We start from the raw sequence: 10510 nt of genomic DNA, 5'->3' as shown, positions 1-10510 counted from the left end.
TCTCACTTCCTGCTTTTCCTGTGTCAGCTCGTCTCTTGTGTTATTAGCCAGATTATGTTCAGCCCTCTTCCCATTTATCATTAGTTCATTATGTTCAGCTGTTCACTCACCTATCTCTAATCACTTATCATTCAGCCTGTGTATTTAAGTCCCTCAGTTCCAGCAGTCCATTGTCGTGTCATTGATGTTATGTTGTCGTTTCCGCCTGCGTTCAGCCAGCTAGCCATTCAGTCAGTCAGTCCTTCATTCATTCATTCAGTCAGTCGTCCAGCCAACCAGCCAGCCCTATCCTACTTCTGTTCTGTTTGTTCACTCCGTTGACAATAAACACCAACCTTCACCTACCTACCTGTGAGTCCAGCGTTTGGGTCCTCCTTCTCTCATCCACGACACTAATCCTGACAGAATGACACGACCCCGCGTTGTAGACCCAGCGGACTCGGAACTTTTCGAGCGGCAGGAGGCAGCCGGAGGAGCTTAGGGGGAAGCAGCGGCTCTTCTACACAGAGAGAGCGCGTCTTCGCGGGGACTCGTCTGGCTCTGGGCGGGCCTCGGGGATGCCGTGTCCTTCCGCCTGCTGCCTCTCCTGCATCGGAACATTCACCGCAGGGAGTGGGCCAAGCTTCCGCCGCTCGCTCCCTCGCCACTCTGCTCCTCGCTCGTCCGCCGGCCGCTTCACTCTCCAGCCTTTCCGCCTCGCCACGGCACAGCAGCTACACCTCCCACCTCGGCCCAACGGAGGCTACCGCGCCAGAGGGTCAGCTGTTTACCCTGCCCGCTTCCTCTTCCCGGGGAAAGCGGCGCACACGCCGCCATAAAATGGACTCCTTTCAGCAACTCCCGGTGGTGAGTTCCAGTGACTGTTTTCCACACCCTTCATCTGATTATTCACTTAAAATGCACAACAGACTCATTTCTGATTCATGGGGAGTTTCCCTCCTAGAGGATGAAGTGGACTGGGAAGATTTTTTTCTGCTCTGCTCCCCCAAAGACTGTTCAGTCAAAGACTGTAAATAGTGGTGGCAGAAGGACCAGAATGAATCCCGATAAACCTGTCAGTATCACTCACCCAGTCATTATTTCCACTCCTATCAGTCAGCCTACACCCACACCTGTGCCAGCTCCCAGGACGAGGGCAGCTGTGACCCAGTATACCTCCACACCCGCTCCTGTTTCTCGGGTGGGGGTGATTGGTGTCCAGCCACCTCCTGTGCCTGTCCCAGCGCCTAGGCTGAGGGCAGCCAGAATCCAACCTGACCATCCCAGAGGCACAGCCGAGGCTCTCCAGCCAGTGCCCTCATGCTCTGGAGGCTCGGAAGAGCTAGCCTGCTTACCCATCAGTCCACCACTTCATCCACCGCCTGATCCAGCCTTTCACGCACTAGCTCTATCTCTGGTTAGGCTAGCTGAAGTGTCCCCTGCTCAAGCCCCAGCTTTACTAGCCCAGGCTGCCGCTTTGTCCCCTTCACTAGCTCAGTCTGTAGCTCAGCCATTAGCCACACCAACCTCAGCTCCGTCAGTTCACTCGCCTGCTGTTCAGCTTCCACTCCAGTCAGTTCACTCGCCTGCTGTTCAGCTTCCACTCCAGTCAGTTCACTCGCCTGCTGTTCAGCTTCCACTCCAGTCAGTTCACTCGCCTGCTGTTCAGCTTCCACTCCAGTCAGTTCACTCGCCTGCTGTTCAGCTTCCACTCCAGTCAGTTCACTCGCCTGCTGTTCAGCTTCCACTCCAGTCAGTTCACTCGCCTGCTGTTCAGCTTCCACCCAGTCAGTTCACTCGCCTGCTGTTCAGCTTCCACTCCAGTCAGTTCACTCGCCTGCTGTTCAGCTTCCACTCCAGTCAGTTCACTCGCCTGCTAGTCGCCCCCTGTCCAGTCAGTCCAGTCGCCCCCTGTCCAGTCAGTCCAGTCGCCCCCTGTCCAGTCAGTCCAGTCGCCCCCTGTCCAGTCAGTCCAGTCGCCCCCTGTCCAGTCAGTCCAGTCGCCCCCTGTCCTCCTCCTAGTTCAGTCACTCATTCACCATCCTGTTCAGTTCCCGGACCTGCAGCCACAGCATCCAGAGCCTGGTGTGAGCTCTCCCAGTCCTCAGCCAGGGGCTTCCGCGCCCGCTGGCCCGGCCTGTCTCCAGCCAGGGGCCTCCGCGCCCGCTGGCCCGGCAGCTGTTGCTCCGTCACCACCGGCTCCCATGCCGTCGCTTGGTCCAGCCTCGGCTTCTGCTTCGCCTGGTCCAGCTCCTGCCTCTGCGTCAGCCTCGCCTGGTCCTGCGGCTGCCACGCCGTCGCCCATGCCACGTTCTGGACATCAACGCCAGCATGGTCGACCACCGGACCTGCTCAGTGGCCGCCGCCGTCTTCCTCGCGGCCGCCCACCGGACCTGCTCAGTGGCCACCAGTGTCACGACCGGCCACGTGGCCGCCCACCAGAACTGTTTTTGTTTTGGACTCCGTCCCTCCGTCCTGGGCCCCCTCCGCCCGCCCTGTTCTGGTTTTGGACTCCGTCCCTCCGTCCTGGGCCCCCTCCGCCCGCCCTGTTCTGGTTTTTCTTTCTTTTGGCCGTTGGGTACTGACCTTTGAAGGGGGGGGGGGTACTGTCAGGGTTCCTGGGTCGGTGACCCAGTGTTTTCAGTTTTGTCACGTTTAGGTTATGTTGGATGAGAGGAGGACCCAAACGCTGGACTCACAGGTAGGTAACCTGTGAGTCCAGCGTTTGGGTCCTCCTCCATCCACGACACTAATCCCGACAACTTCGGACACAGTGACTACAACATGTAACTGATGCACCAACTCCCTGAACCAATTCTGCTAAACTACAAGCACAATTCCTGCTTTATGCTCAAATTGCAGTTTTAAAACACACTTTTTTCAAAACACTACACACAATTCTCTGCATTTGGCACAATTTTCATGAAGAAAATCTCTTGTTTGCACAAGAAACACTGTCATTCAAAATTGTAAACTCAGTTGCCCTACTTTACAAACTAACTCATCACATGGGTAAACACCTTGCACACATAATTGCAATTAAGAAATCAGAGCTTTATAAAAGGGCAAGAATTTTTCTGTTTTGGCGCAATAGATACAGAGGCAGAGCCAGAGGAGTGAGAGTAAGAGGAGGAGGACGACGGGGATGACGAAGGCCAAAGACTGCAATCTCTGATGAAATCAAAGCCACTTTGGTTGACCATGTGGTCAACCATGGTCTAACAATGAGGGAGGCTGGGCAAAGAGTACAGCCAAATGTTAGTAGGTACACTGTAGCATCCATCATCCGGACTTTACGAAATGAGAATAGGTAAGAAATCTCGCTGTACTCAATGAGTACATTACTGTAGCACAGAATTGTCTGTTCTGTAGACTGTGAAAATACTGTCAGGTATGTTTCACATATTTGGGAAATGTATACCTACTTTGTATTCCTACACAGCAGGCCTATTCACAGTATTTTACAGTATACTATTTGCATTGCAGAGCTGAAACCTTACCAACACCAGGTGGACTGCAAAAATGGCTAGTCTATATTTAGGAAACAAATACTACATTTGATACAAAAAGTGATGAAAATAAGTGAAATTGTCTGTCCATGCAGCAAGTTTATTGTACTTATTAAGAAATCTTGAAATAAGACTTTTTAATCCAGAAATAAAAGATCACATTTGAGAATTCAAGAGGCTTAAAATAAGCTCTAAAAAGCTCAATTTCAGATTTCATTAGTTAAAATCAAATCCCCAAAGTAAGTTAAATATGCTAAATGTAAGCCTTTTTTCATGTTTTGAATTGATTTTGAATTGTTTTTTCTTGATTGAGGTTGGCTCATCTTAAAATAGAGCCTAATCCATATTAAATCTATGCATAAAAACCTTAAAACAGACCTTTTTCCTAGATTATTCCTTGGCTTCTATTGAAAACACAACCAGGACAAGAGTGATACAGGTCCTTCTCAAAAAATTAGCATATTGTGATAAAGTTCATTATTTTCTGCAATGTACTGATAAACATTAGACTTTCATATATTTTAGATTCATAACACACAACTGAAGTAGTTCAAGCCTTTCATTGTTTTAATATTGATGATTTTGGCATACAGCTCATGAAAACCCCAAATTCCCGTAATAACCACAGGATAAAATGTCAAACTTAAAAGAGTTTATGTGTTAACTGTGAGTTTTATCAAATATTTGGGAATGCAATAAAACTATTTTTGCCTCCTGTGATTTAACTCATATGTTTTTTGCCTGCCCGACACTTCAGTTATACTGGACTTTTTATTTTGAAGTGCTCTCTCATGTTTTGAGTGTTACTCTCAAACCATGCCCACTAGTTGCCATTTTTGGTGTTTCTGAAGATGCCACCCTAAACCTTAGTCGTAAACAGCTAGATGTTATCGCTTTCACTTCACTGCTGGCACGACTTAGAAATTTGCTGTCTTGGAAAGCTCCTCACCCTCCAGCCCGATCACTTTGGCTGGAAGATGTTATGTTCTTTTTAAAAATGGAGTAAATAAAATTCAGACTCAGAGGAAATGTTAATAAGTTCTCACAGATGTGGCAGCCTTTTATCATTTACTTTAATTCATTGAAAACACTTACAACAGACTAAACTTTAGTACCATGGAGTTTTCTTCTGCTCTGGTTTTGGGGGGAGTTGTTTTTTTTTGTTTTGTTTTTTTCCTTTTCTTTGTTCTTCCTTTTTTTTGTTCTCTGTGTGTGGGTTTGTTTGTTTTTCCCTTTTTTTTTCTTTATTTTTATTTTATTTGTTTTATTGTTATCATCCTAATTTTAATGGCCTAATCTGTATTGAGATATGTCTTTGTATCGGTTGGTACTTGCTTTATTGGGCCTGATATGTCAACTTACATGTAAAAACTCTATAAATAAAGAGGGAAAAAACAAACAAACAATTTTTGGCTGTCTTCAAGAATGATGTTCCAAGTCTATTTTGGCAAAAACAGCTCAAGGCTATGATGTGGATAAGGTTCGGTCCAACTAACGCTAGAGTACGATCCTAGCTCCAAGTTTCAAAACGATGCTAACAGATGCTAAGGCTGCTTAGCTAACATTCCAAAATAACTGAAAAATAAGACTTACCCTGCAACACAGACAGTATGGCATCGTCAAACTCGTCCATGCTATGACAGCAGTTCTCTGGCTCGGTTCCAAAGCCTCCACTCACAGTACCTGGAAATATCCCACAGCTTAAATAAGATCATTTAGCTAAAGTTATCACATTAGCTAGCCTACCATACCTCACAAAATACGACTTCATCTTAATAGCACCGTTGTACTATAGTATTTACAAATCAACTTAATGTTACCAACCTTAAATTATTGTTCTCTTTGTTTAGATAAATAATTTTGATCTTCGTAACGGTCCTGATGGTTAACAAAGCAGGGAAAAGATTTTGTCCCGCGTGAAAGTAACGTCACGACAGGAACTGAAAATTATTCATATTTAATTTTTTTAAGTAAAAGAAAATATAAAAATATAAATTCAGTCTTAAACACTTATTGCCTAAAAATAAATATAACTGATGTAATTTAAACCTGAAAAATTGGATAATTAAGGATACATATATTTTTAAAATTGCCTACCTCTCCCATGGTCCCACGCTCTCATCTGTGGCCTTCAGTGGAGAGCGGTAAAGTATGCCGCATTGCTACAGCGTGAAAACAGTTCACCATGGTGCTCTGGAGATGTATGATCTGTTTTATCTTTGTTTCTTTAACTCTGAAGGTGCTCCTTAGCCACATAAATGCAGCTCATGGTCGAAGGCAGGATTTTTGGGTTTACTGTGGAATAGATGGCTGTGAACAGGATTTCAGAGTTTTTAACTCATTCTTTCGCCACATTAAATGAACGCACCCTCAGTATTTGACGAATGGAAACCCATCAAGGGGATGGAGGATCCCCCCAACATCCCACTCTTTAGGATCGGAAAACTTTGGTGTTTCAGTCTTTGCCAACTGTAGTACTACAACAACAACCAGCACTGTGGAAATATCAACTGGTGGATCTTTGCCTGAAGTGCAGGAGCCTCAGGTTGTTGACAGCCCGATCACGGTAAGTGTTAAACTAAACTAGAAAAAACTAAACTAGAAAAAAGTGGCTGTAAAGCTGAAGCTGTGTGCTGAAACTAGCTGCAAAAGCTCAAAAGATGCAGAAATTGTAAAAACCTTGCTGAAACATAAGAATTTTGCAAAAATATAATTACTTCGCAGAACTGCAATATCTTAGAGGAAACATAACACTTGGAAGAAATACAATAACATAGCAGAACTTCTCAAAAATATTGTAACTTAGCAGAAATATGATAACTTCTCAGAAATACAAGAATTTAGGAAAAATAGTATAAGATAACAGAAATAATATATTTAGCCAAAAATACTTAAACATTATAGAAATACTATGATTGAGAAAAATACTACAACATAGCAGAAATACTGAGATTTAGCAGAAATACTGTGATGTACCACGAATACTGTAATTTAGCACAAATACTATGTTTATGCACAGATGCGATAATTAGCAGAAATTCTATCATTTGGCACAAATACTCTGGCTTTGCTCAAATATTAAAACATAGCAGAAATACCATTATATAGCAGAAATGCTATCTTTAAAAAACAAACACATAATTTTGTAGAAATACTATGATTTAGCTGAATAGTAATAACTTAAATGGAAATATTGGAAAAGTAAAAGGACCAGCTGAAAAAAAGCTGAACATGCTTTAGTTCCCTCCAAACTATTTGTTGTTCACCTTTAAAAGAAAATAAAGAAATTAAAAGAAAGTCTGAATATATTCAATTTGAATCCTACAATGAGATGCTGCCAAAACGGGGTCTCTCTCTCTCACACACACACACACACACGCACACACATGCACACACACGCACACACATGCACACACATGCACACACACACACAGCAGCAGCCAGTGAACAGTGGCTGTTAAGAGTGTTCCCTGCATGTTTCTAGGTCAGTCAAACAGCCTGGAGCTGCTCAATTTGAATCCACCAATCAGAAAGGCTGACTATTTCCCGCCTAAACAGCTGCTACTGGTGCAGCCCTTTTACACACACACACACACACACACACACACACACACACAGGCACACAGAGAGACCGGCTTTTTGCTAGTGATGGTAAATTCGATTCTTTTTACTGAATCGAGTTTTAATGAGTCACTCACCAAAGTGAATCAGGTTTCTTGAGTCATTTGAGTCACTGAGTCAGTGGACCAGAGAGTGCAAAAATGTATATTTTCACTCAAACTTAATTTGTTTATCTTTTAATGTAAATCCTACTGCTAAGATGAATGATTGTAAAAGAAAACAACTATTTTTTAGAGCAAAAAAGAGCAAAAAAAATTCTAAAGGGAACATTTATTTATTTTTATTTTATTTTATTGGTATTTTCCTTAAATGTGTCAAATAGATCTCATCTAAATGTCCACTGAGCTGTGAGCCAGGGGGCGGTAAAGCGCCTTAACATTGGTTGCCAACCAAGAAGAAGAAGCTGTGAGCCAGGAGGGAGGGAGTGAGTGAGTGAGTGATTCGCCTTACGCTATGTTTCAGCACAGCAAGGGAGGGGGTGAGTGAGTCAGTGATTCATTCAACTCGTTTGAGCTGTGAGCCAGGAGGGAGGGGGTGAGTGAGTGATTCGCCTTACGCTATGATTCAGCACAGCAAGGGAGGGGGTGAGTGAGTCAGTGATTCGTTCAACTCGTTTGAGCTGTGAGCCAGGAGGGAGGGGGCGAGTGAGTGATTCGCCTTACGCTATGATTCAGCACAGCAAGGGAGGGGTGAGTGAGTCAGTGATTCGTTCAACTCGTTTGAGCTGTGAGCCAGGAGGGAGGGGGCGAGTGAGTCCTGAGTGATTCGCCTTACGCTATGATTCAGCACAGCAAGGGAGGGGGTGAGCGAGTCAGTGATTCGTTCAACTCGTTTGAGCTGTGAGCCAGGAGGGAGGGGGTTAGTGAGTCCTGAGTGATTCGCCTTACGCTATGATTCAGCACAGCAAGGGAGGGGTGAGCGAGTCAGTGATTCGTTCAACTCGTTTGAGCTGTGAGCCAGGAGGAGGGGTTAGTGAGTCCTGAGTGATTCGCTTATGCTATGATTCAGCACAGCAAGGGAGGGGGTGAGTAACTCAAATGTGCTGTTAGCATGCTAGCTGAGTGATGCTACTGTGAACCGAGGAGCTATTGTCTTGATGTGAGCTTCAACTCAGGGTTTTTTCTTCCAGTTCAGAGCAGAAATGTTTTTGTTAAGAAACTGGCTGTTGTTTTTTTCCCCACAATTTTAATTATGAGCTAGATATATTTCTACTAATGGAATTAGCTTGCTAACAGCAACAGGGATGAGTCAGTGAGTCAGTTGCGCTTGTGAATCATGATTCACGAGTCAGTAAAGTGATTCTTGAGTACTGAACGATTCGTTCACGAATCGAACATCACTACTTTTTGTAGTCTATTTCTCATATTGAGGATTCCCCTCAAACAAATGGCCATAATTTCCCAACCTTACGGGCTAGAACTGTCATTCTTAGACCGTTTTGTTCAGAAGAGATGGGGGAATCTTCAAGTGTTAACAATTTAAAATAAAAATATGAATTATTAGAGATATATGACTTAGATGATTGGCTGGCTGGGAAGCAGAGCAGGCCACGATATGTAAATTTTAATGTTGCAGTCCCAACAGAGGATTGGCTGACTGGGGACCTGGCAGAAATATATAGAAATACTATGATTAAGCAGAAATACTATATTTAGTAGAAATACTATGTTTTAGCAGAAATACTATAATTAAGCAGAAATACTATATTAAGCACAAATCCTATAAAATAGCAGAAATACTATGATTTGGTAGAAATACTATAATTAATCAGCAATACTATAATTAGTACAAATAGTATAATAGAAATAGTAAATAGAACTAAAAGGGGAAAATTTCAGAAGAAATTTTATGTGTGCCTATGCCGCTGGTAATCAGTGTAGTTTGCCATTCATACAGCTACAGAAAGCAAAACTCAGCAGAGCAGCCATTCTCCACCATGAACTATGGTAAAAACAAACACCGCTCGCGCCTCACAGATGACAGCTTACAGTTTTGGGTAAAGATGAAGTGACTTTGTACAGCCCCGATTTGCAGACGCTGTGCACACAGGTTCATGAGCAGAAGTCCCATTGTACCACGGCAGACCCGACAATGTTTGCATGAACACGCTTTGAAGCATTATGTTATGGACCACTTTTCACACATGGTTGGTGTACCCACACAGCCGGCTGTAGCTTTTCAACTCACAGCCCGACACACACCCAAAAAACAGCCGAGAGAGCACAGACTACGCCAGAGAGGCGTGATTGCAGATGCCGCTCAGGTGGGTCCACCTCCCCTGCAGCGGCACTGCAGACCACGCCCCGCCACACACATCAATCACGTAAAATAAATATTTATGCACTTTTGCATTAACTTTTTGTTTTTTGTTATTTTTACACAGTGTTCTGAATGATTAACAATGGTCTACAGCCAATCTTGTGTATTATTATACAAACTTTGGTTGTAAGATGCCCTACCTGGCCCCCGGGCAAAAGCTTTGCTAGATCCGCCCCTGCACAGTTACCAGCTGTCAGCTAAATAAAAAAAAGGAGCTTGGTGTTTATTTCTCTCAGAAACAGTTCATAACTTCCCTTCAACTCATTCATGTCACCTAAAAAAAAGCTAAACCTGTTTCTCCATCACCAGTTCAGCTCTGATGATTCAGTAAGGTCATCTCCTGGTTTCGACCAGCCGCTTCTACAGCTGTGGCTCCAGCAAACATCAGCTGATACTAGAAATTAAAATCAAATGAATTCTAACAACAGCTGATCAAGCTTAAGCGTGCTGCTGTTGTTTAGCGCGATAAACAAACGAGCGAAAAGCCGATCATTGATCAGTTTCATGATTGAAGTTGCAACAGGCAGAGAATGACAGGGGAGGCTTCGTAACGACAGAATAAATCATAATATTTTCTCTGAATGTGGCACGATTCTATTTGTACGGCAACTCTACGAACTAACCATTATGAATAAAATAAAGTCCAACGTCAGTAACTTAGCGCGCACACAGCTGTATATAAACTCCCGTCGTGCTAGCTAGCACGCAGTACGAGTTATTGTAAGTGATTGAAAAAGTCAGCACAACGAACATAAACTACACCTAAACTCGGTTTATATCTGACCCAAATAGAGTGCAAGTCATAACTTCTTACCTGAAATTCAGTTCACCTCACACTCCTGCCTTCGCTTTCCCTGATCCACGATTGACCTCCGCGTTAGCAAACACCGGTCGATCGGCGGTAGCCTCACCGCCTTGTATGTCTCGTTCGCGCCATGTCCTTTCTGTCACACACCGGTGGATAGCTGCCCTCTGTTGTAGCTCCACCACCAAACAACTCAGTTATTTTTTCCACATCGACCAGCATCATCGGCCCATATAAACGAAAAATAAGTCCAGCTAAGACACAGACCCTTGCCGAG

The sequence above is a fragment of the Oreochromis aureus genome, linkage group 4 (genome assembly GCF_013358895.1).
Source record: "Oreochromis aureus strain Israel breed Guangdong linkage group 4, ZZ_aureus, whole genome shotgun sequence".
In the NCBI taxonomy this organism is placed as follows: domain Eukaryota; kingdom Metazoa; phylum Chordata; class Actinopteri; order Cichliformes; family Cichlidae; genus Oreochromis; species Oreochromis aureus.
Note: the sequence above shows the minus strand (reverse complement) of the source record.